Source organism: Varroa destructor, unplaced genomic scaffold (genome assembly GCF_002443255.2).
Source record: "Varroa destructor unplaced genomic scaffold, Vdes_3.0 BEIS01000003.1, whole genome shotgun sequence".
Lineage (NCBI taxonomy): Eukaryota > Metazoa > Arthropoda > Arachnida > Mesostigmata > Varroidae > Varroa > Varroa destructor.
The window spans coordinates 3,050,758-3,064,043 of record NW_019211456.1 but is presented as its reverse complement, the minus strand read 5'-3'; the positions used below and the strand labels follow the sequence as shown (position 1 = coordinate 3,064,043).

The following is a 13,286-nucleotide window of genomic DNA, read 5'->3' as shown; positions in this document are numbered from 1 at the left end:
TATATAGTAAAAAAGCTCTTAAAATCTTTATGGTTTTTCTACTTGCAAAAACATCACACTTATCTACAGCAAGACGCCGGTATTGCGACAGTACATGGCACGTGTGAACCGAAACCAGCGAAGGTTGGCCCTCGCCTTACTGACAAAATTAGCAATTGTTTATTCTAACCTATTTTCTAGCGTCTAGCACTAGTCTTCGTTAATAAACTGACGGAAGTAATAGCAGGTCTTAAGAAAAAGAGTTAACTTAACAGAGGGATGATATTGGTAGTGTTAATTAAAATTTGCTGTAATAGTAGATCATCTACGAATGATCAAATAAACTATATATTTACAATGAAATATGTATACTCATGGACGGAGACTCAACCTCAAACTTTAGGCAGAATACTTGTATTCAGTTCATTTTGACAGTGGATTCGTACTACGATTAAATTAACTTTGTAAAGCAATTTGTAGAAAAAAAGTTGAACACCATTTCAGTAGTCACACGTTTTGGAGATCTGTCACACCGTAACCTAGAGATGCCACTCATTTCATCTGGAAGCTGTTGTTATCTAAAGGATTTTGATGTCAAATTTTCGTTAAGTATCATCTATAGAAATATTTGGTACAGCTTATAAAGCTTGTTTCTTTTTTTCTGTACCACTTTACCATTATCGCCATTATTATTGTGTGGGTGGCAGCCATATAATGTACGAATTATGTTTATTTCCTGCTGCATCGGCACTGTGTTAATATTACTATCGCTGTTGTGAGAATATGACCGCAGTTTTAGAAGGAAAAAGCCGTAAGTAACATAAGCAGTAGCATTAGCAGCAGCTCTGTGATAATAGTAACCTAGTTAACCACTCAGCATCTCAGTTTCGTGCCTCCTGTCCAGTGTTACCATTTGAAATATAGTATCATGCACTGCCTAACGGACAGTGGGTGGCAGCAGGCTGCCTGCTGTCGTCGTCGCCGCGGCCGATGCTGGTGCTGCCGCCTATCTTGTTGCTAATGTTGTTGACGTTGGCTGCTGTAAAGGCTACCGGCCTTAAATGACGTATTGACTTTTACGTCAGTTAATCGATGGTACTGCTGCAATTGAGCGTCGACTGTTCTGAGATGAAGATGTCGATCCAGATGATTCAGCCGATTATTCTTCCTTCTCTTTTTCGTCAAGAAACCTTGGCCATTAAACGAATAGACATACAATAGAGGAAGAACTTCTGTTGTTCCGAATACGTTGGCAGTCATGGCAGAGACTGCAATTACGTTGTCGTCACTACCATTACCAGCGCCATGAGGAACAGCAGTGCTAAAAGCCACAACTACGACACTATTGCGGTTGGTCGGCAGGTCAAGGACCGACTTGCTACTGACTTTTCCGTTAGTAAAATGCTAGCGTTAGAGAGACATCACAACCAGCACTCTCCAGTCGTTTTGCTGTTGTTCTATTGTTTTTGTCGTCGTTGTTGTTCGTACAAAAAGACATGTTTGTCGCGTCTGACGTCTGCCGCTGCCGCTAAGCATCCCTACAACATGAAACGAAGTGTATCTATGTCCGGTTTCAAATCCAGAACACCTCACGCATGCCAGTAGTAGGCAGACGCGGTACTGCCACCGTATCAGAGACTGCTGTTTGTCCTAATGCTTATCTAATGGTCGAGATGACAATAGCTGCAGCACCACCAGCCGCGATGGTAGCTAATTTCGCTGGTATCCACAGACAAACAATCTGCGAATCGTGGGCCATTAGCCGACTGAGGAAAAGCATTTTCGGGGCCCGCGGAAGCGCTGCTGTAAATACATCTTGTAATATCTTGTATAAGTAGGGTAATCTTTTGATGTTTTACCTCCTTTAGCAGCCAATTGCGACATATATCTACATAGTGAGACCCAGTTAGCATTCAACAGATGCTGCAGAGCTATGCTAGGTAACCGATGAGAAGAACTAAACTGATCTTTGTAATGAGTAGAAAAACACTGAAGCAATTATGAAGTGTACAACAAAGACCCTTTAAGATGGCCTACATTTCAACTGGTGTTTAGAGCCTGGTAGGTCGATACATAGAACAAAGACCGTATACGCTCTATTACAAATAAACGGAGTACACGGCCACCATGGACAAGAAACAGGAAATTGGTGATATGTAAGTTTATAAAGTCTCAAACTGAGGAAAATATTATGGATATGTGGTGGTGATAGAATTATTGTGCTCGAGTGCTACAATGTTGACTGTTGTGCCTTCTTCTATCCCATATATAGACTTAATTATCCAACAATACAAGAAGCGACCTAGTCAAAGTAGACAGTGCCTATTTCCTCGAGTATGCTGCTATGGTAACTATAACTAACAAACAGGCTGACGCTGGTTCAAATTTCAGCGTTGCCAAATATTATGACCAGGTATTAATGATCAAGAAAATACGAGATAAAGGAGAATTATGGAAGATAAGGTATTAATATCAATATTAACAGCTGCTTGTGTAATTGTCATGCCATTTTATAGGTCTATTCGTAGAAACCCCGATAAGTACAGTAAAAGCCACTCTGACTGGACTCTTGGTGGGAGCAACTCCTTGATGCTATTCCGAGAAGCAGGTGATTCTGAAGACTTGCTCATTTAGAATGAATCACTACTAATGTTGAAGTAGAAAAAAACACAACGGATATGACGATGACGGCGATAGAAATAGCATCGTACAACAAATGCACATTTTTATTAAACAGTGAATGCAAGACTTATGTTTGTTACCAGTACAGGTATATATAGTTGCTTTGTTGCATAATTACAGGACTCGGTTTGAACTGGTCATGTTTGTGTATATATTTGTGCCTACATACTGTATGATCGGCTGTATATAGCTGTACATAGACAGCGTACTCAACGTTGGCGCATCATCTTGTTGGGCGGTCGTGTAGATGAACCGGGTAATTCCTTACATCAGTTGCTTCGCTTTAATAAATCGGCTGAATGCTTTCTCCTCAAGCTACAAATACTATCAGTGTTGCTGGCAGCGGAGTTGTCAAAACCAAAGGATGGTGTATACTTGTGTATTTTTTTACATGGGCACCTTTGTTATAGTGACTTGATTTGCGACCGTATGTACCAAGCTTCTTTTTCAAACCGGCTATCGACTTATTCGGTAACGAGGAAGCAAAGTCGGATAACGAATCCGTGAATTTTCTGCGTCATTTATTTGATTTTTATTTTATTTGATTTGCGTTTTATGATTTTAACATAAGCCATTGTTTTATCGATGCGAACACGTGATTCTTAAGCCTAGCTTATTAAAGACTTTCTCTGCTTTATTAATAAATAGCCTCTTCAAGGTACACTGTCAAATCCGCACGGTGGTTTTATACCCTTAACAGGTGAAAAATACCTCAATCATATAACACAGAGTTGCATAATGATATGTTGTTAATTGAAAGCAACAAGAATACACGAATAGGTCACTCTGAAGCCATTATTCTATGCGACAACAAAAACAGCTACCTATGTAGCGCCATCCAAAGAACTGGTAACACGGCAACGGGCAGAATATCGTTGCTGCGAGCTGGTCTCTATAATACTTACGTTGCTTTTGCCTGTAGTAGTAATACGTTGCTTTTGCCTGTAGTAGTAATGACACTAATATTAACGGATCGGTGTGTTGCCTCCAGTACTTAAATAGCGATAGAGGAATAGCTGTGCACTCCAGAGCCCCGATCGTGAAGATTTGTTTCTGTTTTAATTCGTCCGAACTGCGGTGGGCTTGATTCGTCGATTAGTCATCAGCTCCAGCCGGAGTTAACGTACGTTGAGTCAAGGGTGGATACGTATGTTTGTTTTTGTTATGGCAACAGGCAAGAGTCCATATTTGATGTCCGCCGTGAAGATTTATATCTGTAATACTTAAGAAAGTGCCATAGATTTAAGAGAGCTTTTTAGAGCGGTTGTGCTGGCATCTCTTCTGTATAAGATTGACAGACCGATTTCTTGTAGAAGAAACCGATAAGCGAGAGCATTGTGTTATGGGGCGCTATGGTCCAAATGCTTTAATGAAATCGTAGAATCATTGGTTGTTTTCTTGAATTTGGCATTGTTTATAGTCCTTTCCTGAATGTACTCGATTTTTGCAGGTGACAATTTAAATGGGATATCATCCGACAAACATTAAATTTGTTTTCGCTTGAGTATTGGATTCTCTATCTATTTTATATTTAAATAAAAAATAGAGAAAGCATCTATGTTCACGTGAAATATTGACATGCGTTATTTAATTGTCATTTGCGGAAATGCTGCTATTTTTTTAATGAGAGTCTACGTGTTTTTGTATCGGCTCATAGATTTGTACGTATCTATTCGTCTCTTTACAGGAGAGATTTCTCTTGTACTGAATTTAATGGGTATCGTTTTCAACTAATTTGTCAATACACTAACATCTAAACAATTTAAATTAATTCTACAAAAATAGTAATCTGCTAAATATTAGGATGTTGAAATGTGGACTTAAAAATATCAGAAAAAATTATAGATTACGGTTTGCACCATTGAATTTCTGGACTTACGACTCACTGCATTCGGAAGAACTAGATAGCAGTGTAAATATTTACACTAATGTACTATATAACGAAGCTTTCTATATATAATGAGGTTTCTAGATAAGGTTTCAAAATTCGGTCAAAACACGGTTAGGATGTATCTGGTAGACGATGATGACTGAGAGACAGTCTTGCAAATTTTTAAATTATTATTTTATTAAAAAAAAATTAACTATCATTTTAAATATAAATAAAAGATAGATTTTTTTCTACTGTAGTATCTAAATGTCCTAGTTTAAGCTGTAAATTAATTTCGAATTATGATTATATATTATATTATTACTGATTTTATCGTCATTTCGATATCGGTTAGTGGTGTTGTTATAATTATTCGTACTTTAACCTTCGCCTAAAGACTGTGAGGCAATATGCTAAAAACATAAGGTCTTATATGAGTGTCGTTAGTCATACTGGCAACAAACACGTAGAGCTGATTCGTTTGACTAAAGCATGCGAGCGTTCCGGCGTCATTAAAGAAGTAGACAGTCGATTATGTTTTGTTAGCACGTTTCGACACACGTATACGGGATCGAATGTAGACAAACCTGCTTTTTTTTATTGTGAAGCCTATATTTTTCTAATACAACAGATCATATATATTTTCCAGTATACGCTATTGGAGAACACCATTCATTACAGGAAAGATCTTTTCTTCTTTTATTTTATTTCACGTTTCGCTTATTGTATCACAGAGCTGTTCATTGTGTGTTTGAATGTACTGCTCATGGTCTGGTCTTTGTAAGATGCAAGGCTGACAGTGCTAAATTTGAAGGAAGAAATTCATGTAAGCCTTTGTGTTCGCTATACTCTAACGAAACGTTTCTTTGATAGTGTATTGCTTGGGTGTTGGGCGGTATCAGAAGTATGAAGATCAGATTGTGAAATACCAATTCTCCAAAACTGTATTCGGATTTATGTAAAGATCAAAAAGGGGAGGTTTATTCAGCTAAATATATTATTCAGAATTTCCCGCGCCGTTGAAACGATCGTTGATAGTGACTTATGTTGCAATATCATACTGGCTTAATTGTATGTCCGTAGGCTTGTCATGAAGCGATTTAGGGCATGCGGATGGGAGGCAGTCAGTTGTTTGTGTATATAGGTAGACAGATTGTATAAATATACGATAGGCTTCGAAGACAACCAGGCGGAAGCGGCCGGCTCAAGTGTGTTTTGTTGTACTAGAATTAGAAGTTGACGCTTTGGTACAGTAATCAAAATGGCCGCCGTGCTCGCGTGTCACAACTGAAATAATTAATTTATATTAATTTAGTTTAGCTTTTTCCGCGTATGAGCTTAGAAATCTCTCAGGAGGATCATATTCGTTGAAATTGATGACCGTCGACTTGACAAACCAGAGAAAAAAAAATCTGTTTTCTATTTATGAGGATAAAGTTTTGCAAACTGTGCTCGTTTTTTAAAACAAATTCAAGTCTAGATATGGTCGATCTAGTTATTTTATTGCTTTATTCATTGATTAACTATCGTCTAAATCGTCCCTTAGTAACACCAGGATGATCATAAATATAGAAATTTTTGCTCGTTCCGTTATTAGTTTCTAGAAAAAGACCATGTAGTAAGCTACCGAGTTCGGGTGTTTGTTGATGCTATTTTCTTTGTTTCGCACGTGTAGTTCTGGCTGTGCAATGAATGGAAGCTGCTTAATTTCATCATTTTTACTCTTGTGGGTCAAGGAACTTTGGCGTCAGCTTCTATTCGTTGTCACGTGCCTTCAAAAAAACACGAATTCTTCATAATGGGTTTTGTGTCACTTCATCTCCTTGGACTGCCAAGTCCTGGATAATTCGATATCTGTCCAGGCGATGTCGGTGGATGTACCAGACAAGTAACAGCAGACGTTCTGTTCTGTTTTTGGGTGCGTTTCGTTTTATTTTTAGGCCTCCCTGTTTTCAACAGTTCGGCTTTTACGGATTTCGAAAAAATAGGTGATTATATAATGCAAGAAGAGGCTGTAGAATAGTATCCTCTTCTTTAAACAAGCATACAGTTTAAATAATGTTGTATTACGATTTGTACAAAGGCATATAGCATTAAGATTTCGATACATTTATCTGATTTATTTGTTTGCTATCGACTAAACTGACCCTCTTAATAACACTAGGGGGGTTTGTGGTCGAACCTTTTATTTTTTTTCATATAAAAAAATATTTAACCATAACCAGCTATTTGCAAAAATATGTGATCTGTGCGAGTGTCAGGAGAAAATCGCGGTCACCTGCATGGTCAATGTATTCGCTTGTAAAGAGACTACCCGAGCGTAAGAAAGTTTAAACAATTAGTCATTTTTGCTGATTAGTCCGTTTGTGTTCGGTAAACCACGAAGAGATAATCGAATACGGCTGTATGACTCACTCGATCGTCTATAAAACGTAGCATATTTATGCACAGCGGACAACGTTTGCCGCCAATAACCTATTAATAAAAGTTTGTCGAACTTTACAACGGCTATTATACAGGATAGTACTTTGGTATTAGTCTATGTTTAGTGACGAGAATAGATACCGGTTTTGTATTCCGACACATACTATTTGGTAGCATAGAAATATAAGGGTCCTAACGCAATAAGGCTGCTGTATTTTAAAAGCACTCAGCTAAAGCGAGTAGATTCGCTCGTTGATTTTTCAAACTGGATAATATCAGGCAGTTTGTATATAGTGTCCGTTATATTTCTAAAATAATTTGATATAATAATAAATTTATATTATATGTAGTAAAACATATGTATTCGAGCATTCGAAATGACTAGTCAGGTGCGCGGGAGCTCTGTGATCTATTACCACTCTTAAGTTCAAGTGACTAAACTGGAGGTATTAAAATGAAAGTGTCAAAAAAACTATTGTATGCTGTCAAAGGTGTAACAGAGTATTTTGCGCAACTTGCTGGACATTGATAAGGCGGATACACATAAGCAATCTGCGAACATAAAGTGGTATCGTGTGCATAATGCGCAAACAGCCTATTAAAAAACCGAACGCTCTATGAGCTGCTTGAACAATACTTAATTGGGTAGTGATATCATGGGCTACATCACGTATGAAGGCACCGGACCGTGAAGTGGTAGACCCCCAGTGTGGAGGACCCCCCCCCCCCACAGTCGGCGAGCAGAATCATGGCAAATAATACAATGGTATATTAAAACTCTCTAGTTCTCTTTCGGTAACAAGCCCGCCGACAAGGTCAGTGTTGATTTCGGGCGACAGCGTTCTCGAGCCTCTAAAGGCGGCGCCACGGAAGCTACTACCTTAAAAATTCCATTGGTCGCACGAACTTCATCAAGGATGGATGCTGATAATGTTCTTATCGAAGCGGATAGATATGTCGACAAGGCAACGGGCCCGATGACAATTTTCCTCCAAGCAGGGCACAGAGAATGCGTGCAGTTTGAAAAGTAAAGGTTATGTCAACCGTATAGACTTTTGCATTGAAGCTGAGATAGCCCTGCTTAGAGTCCGCACTTTTGTAATGTCGGTACCTGGCTTTGGATCGGACTGCGAGGCCGTCAACGATATTCTGGCGAAAAAGACAGCCAAGGAGAACGTTGTACCCTCTGCACTTCCTGTACAAACCATCAAAGGCGGACGAAACGGTTCCAAGGTAGTAGTCTAAATGGTCGCTTATAAAACTGCCAGAACAATTAAACCTTTTTTTAGGAGTGAAAATAAAAGAAAATGGCAAGGAGGCTAGGGAGGCCGTCAACGAGAGACACTGGTAGCTCAGGCGAGACTGAAGGATACATTTGGTGAGTCTTTTTTTGCCACCTGCCATGCATTAGTAAAGAAGACGAGTCAGTTTCAAACGACAGGCTCGTTCAAGCCAACATTATGTCAGGACGTTAGGGAACGCTCACCAAGACATCCGTATGTCTTTGGGTGAGACCCAATGCTCCAAAAGTGGATCTGTCCGCTTACCCCATGCCCCGACGATACAAGACTTCGTGAACCAAGCACTAATTGCAATGAAAGCATACGTCCTCGTCTAACCGCGGTAACTCTCGATCACGAGGCCAGTCTCACTCGCGCTTATGGAGCTGCAGACCGAGGCAAAGCGATGCAAGACATTGGAGAATGTTCAATGGAACGGGAGCCTCCAGCACTGCGGCGCTATTTACACGAAACGTCTGGGGTAACATTGACATCGTGGTACTAACAAAAGCTTTCAGCTAACAAGTTATTATTATGAATATTTGTATGGTCGAAAATTGCCTAACAAAGACATTAAAACCTACATGCATATATGCATAGTTTATTGAGTATTATATTGTGACGCATGCGTCGCAGGTTGCTAGGTCTATATTATATAGCAGGGCTCTAGTTGGTAAAGATATTCAAATTGAGACACCCCACTCCATGGGCGGTAAGCTATTGTTGGTTTTATATTAGTGAATATCAGTGTATGATTTAATATGGGTCTCAAGTTGAAATACGTATATATTGTGTCACTGCTCTATTTCTGTTTTGTCTTAGAAAGGTGTTCAAACTAAGCTTTGTACACTGGCCTTCGAAGTCTGAATATTGGTTGACAAAGCTTAAAGTTCTTAGAAGAAACAGGGGGGTTTACACGCCTTTTCCTTTGCTTTTTCCTTTTCTAAACGAAAAACACAATGTAAAAGATAGTGACGACTTTGTGCAAGAAGAGAGGCTTCTGGAAAGTAAAAGCCGAACGCATCGTACCATATCCGCAAAAACATTCATTGATGCATGAAGTAAGGACCGTTTTTGCCTTACAAAAAGAAACAGTGTTACAGCCAAATTCTAGAAAGAAGTTAATGTATAATGTAATATATTTGCTGTTACTCTCCACGACTTTCCTCTATTTCTCAATTTATTTATTTATTCTTCCTTGCCAGAAATTGTTAGGTTTGATGTTGAAGAACTGATCCAGCCATATCTCGAAACCCCCTTCACTGTCGAATGTAAGATTACTCATTTCTTTGTTAAATAAAAAAAGGTCAGACGTTACCCCATAAAACATTTTTTTTTAAGACATTCTCTCGAAAATAGTGGTCTTCTGCGTATTATTGAATGTGTGTAAAATTAGTGAATTGTGACCAAGATAGCTTGAGAGATTAACTTAATGTTGGCATAGTGACACAGGAAATGAAGTTCGACTTCGTGGGCATCGAAAGGGTTTTTCTCGGTCTTATGACATGCTCTAAGTATTCAAAGGAGTTTATTTGCAATGCAGCTTTAGAACAGATCTATATAGGTATATCTTCTTGTTTTAACTCGCACGATCTGTGAAAGGCACTTGTAAGATAAAATAGTTCCTTGAAGGTACTTACAAAATATCCACAGACGTGCAAGACGTTTGAAAAATCTGTTAACTGTTCTTGGAGTTTTTTTTACTGGAAAGGGCACCTAATTCTTATAAATCCATCGACTACAGTTAAATGATAGTCGATATTTAAGAATATACACTTCAAGGTGTCGATTTTTGAGGGTGCAACTAAGGTCGCCGATGGTCGGGCAGCAGCAGTGGCGGCGGAACAACGATAACCTGATCGCTTAAGTTGTAACTCAGCCCATAAAATGGGAAGCTTTTTTTTTTCGTTTATTTCTTCCCTCCGATTTAAAAGCCACTGGATTTCCTTTTAACTCGTACCATTCTGGGATACGTTTTAAAGAGGTTGCGGAGCAAAATGTTACCACTAGCGGTTGTAGCATGTGGAACAGAAATGAAAAATCAACTTCCGCCGAACGTTCCAGTGTTACCTTAACTTGAACCGAACGAAACGTGAGCGAAAAAATGGAGGTAAAGAAAAGACGTCTCTTGCTGCTTCCGTCTTTATGCCCTAAGGCTCAGAATCAGGCCTAGTGAGAGCAGTAAAAAGTTAAGAATAAAGAAAAAAAAGAACTAAGAAAAGGAATGTAATGAAAATGTAATACAGGGTGAACCTGCCGGACGTCAACATAGTAGCAGCAACACGCTCAGCAGTAACATCGTCGTTAGCATTAACAGCGAATCGGAAATTGGGAGAAGATTACGCGTATTGTTATCGTTGCTCGTCGTTGTTCCATTTAGTAGTGGTGGCTACAGCATTCATCACTTCCAATTCTGATTTGCCCACGCTACTTACCTCACTTGCGCCATTTATCACTTCATCATTTTCACTTGCCCACTAGTGAACAACGGTGTTACACCTTTTGGGCATTCCCAACTTGCTATTTTTACGTTTCCTGTGAGTGTGGTCCATTTCCGATTCCTAGTCCACCATATCGCTACGGAGCTGCTCAACCGGCGGCTGTAATCCTTACGTTCTCTACATTACCCCACCCTTTCAGTCGCTCTGTTTTGCCTCTCTTCGTTTGTCCTTTCCCGTTGGGAAAATGATGGTAGTGCTTTGTCCAGTCGCAGTCCAAAATGTTGCTATAAGCGCATCGTGGCGTAGATCCGGCGCTCTAGTACGAAAATAAGCATTTCAGTCTCCCAGTACTGCTCGACTCATAGAATCGCAGCGCGGATGGTTTCTTGTCGTTGTCAAGAGCTGTTGTTGGCACCCACCAAAAACAGTCGTCAGTGCGCTAACGAGAGGGCCACAGTGGAAGCACTGTTTCTGCGCGGACTTTTCTGCAATTGCGATCATAGCAATGGATTTGAGCAGTATATTGAAGTGGCTACTATGACAACATGGCTGGTGCCATTTGCGACAGTGACGATGATGATGATGATATTGTAATTGTGAAGTTCTTTACTATTTTCCAATTATTCGTATGAGAGTAGGTTAGCTTTTTCTCATCGGCAGCATTTAGGTAACATTCATTTCCGCAACTGTCCCGAAATTTTACAGCAAGTCTTCTACTTCCATGGGAACGTGTTTGAAGCTCCAGTAATCCTCTATATATATATATATATATATAGACGAATCATTGATGCTTTCGTAAGAGTCTTGAAAGTTTTTCAAGTAAAACAAAAACTGCTAATGACTATAGAACAAATATAAGAGCATAACATTCGCCCTAATTAGATAGCCACTCGCTGATATTGAGTACTCGAGAAACTTCTATTTTTAAAAGTGACTTTTGGTAAATTGGTTAATGTTACCCTCTGCCTTATGCAGAATAAAAGGGCTGATTCAATTGAAATTTACGGTAGAACGGTGATTTAAGGACACTCACGTCTTTCGTCGATAATAAAGTACGATAAATTTGCTTCAAGGTCGAGAGTTTTCAAATTATTTATATTGCATTGCTTTTGCGCCAGCTATCTTAGAAATACTTTCCGTCGATCATATTCGTTATAGAGTCAGCCCGGAGGGTCACGCTAAGCCCAAGGGACAGGCAAAGTCGTTCGTGCACATAGATTTACAATGTTTGAGCTCCTTACAGGTAAATAAACGTAGCCTGTCGTAAAGAATGACAATATTGCCCCTTCATGTCGATATATACACACACAAAAAAGTATATATTTGGATGGAGATCAGTACGATATAAATTAAACAAATCGTTCTTGACGATATACAGTAGCACAGGTATTAGTCACATTCCAGCTGTTCTTGGGGGTCGGACTCTGTAGGTCACTTTGGAGAAATAAGCCGTCTGATCAATATGTACGTTTTATGCACGTTACCAGACATAAATTAAATTAGCATCAGCGTTCTGGAGTGTTGCTTACATGAGATTATAGTCTTCGTGGCCGTAAGTAGAAACAAACGTTCGCCGTGCTTTGTGTCTTCTAGGATATACTTGAAAAGACACCTGCCAATGGGTGCGCATATTGAAATCCAAGGTCTTTCGAACCCGTCTAACTATATTACCATAGAAGTGTGTGAAGACTATTTTATTGTGACCTTTCGTTGGTTCCCTAAAGAAGCCATGCCTGCGAATTACGGGTAACTACGAGACTCATGCAGGCATACATGTGACCAAGCTGACTTCGGAAAACCACGTTCACATTATTACACATTTTCCCAACTGCTCGAAAAAGCTACAACCTCTAGGCACACTTTTTGGGTTAAAATTCAAAACTTTACTCCGTATATACTTCACCACTTGTGGTCGAAGTATTTATGACATGGTCAAGTCGCCAGAAAGAGGCAAAGAGAAACCATTTACAATAGCATTAATAGTTAGTATTTTCTTGGGGGGAGGGGGGAGACAGGTTTTTCCGCTACACGAAATAATAGATTGACAAGAAACGATCTATTTTTCTTCGGTGATACAGGCTGATCGTGAGCAGGGCCATCAAAGTACTGATCTAGCAAAAAGGTTGTTTATCTTCAGCAATGATGGCTTCGTTGCCACCGTATTGCAGGGTGCAGAAGGCAGTGGTCGTGAATCATCGATTCTTAGTCCAATTTCAATGATACGAAGACAGCTGTCCAACAGAATTAGCTACATTCAACTGTACTGTTTAAATATATGTGCTGCTCATTTCTTAACAACGATATATGTTTTCTTTGCCAAAAACAATTAGCTATTTAAAAAATGTTAATTATTGTAAATGTTAAGGATTATGAGAGCGATAGCCGACTACTTTAGTAATCCTAATTGGCTTTTTTTATTATCACAAACGTTCATTTGATGTTTTGTATGAATACACATGAGTTTTTCTTCTGGAGACAGCCTGATCGTATGCTTGGCCTCAATCATGAAAGTGCGCTTTACTTGCGGAATATTTATTGGCCTGATTGCTTGTTGCCCAAAAGGTTTAGGATTGGCGAATGTGATGACAATGGTGACGGAAGTACTATTGT

General features: G+C 39.3%; 1 protein-coding gene and 1 long non-coding RNA gene across 2 annotated transcripts in view; both read left to right on the top strand.

Moving 5' to 3' along the window:
- The window catches only part of Dg (Dystroglycan), a 57,189-nt gene that overhangs the window by 5,276 nt on the left and 38,627 nt on the right, over positions 1 to 13,286 (top strand). The window lies entirely within an intron of this gene.
- Positions 7 to 4,232, top strand: LOC147756390 (uncharacterized). The gene is made up of 4 exons (XR_015324213.1): positions 7 to 2,135; positions 2,496 to 2,587; positions 2,782 to 3,784; positions 4,112 to 4,232. It is a non-coding gene; the product is annotated as an uncharacterized LOC147756390 (long non-coding RNA).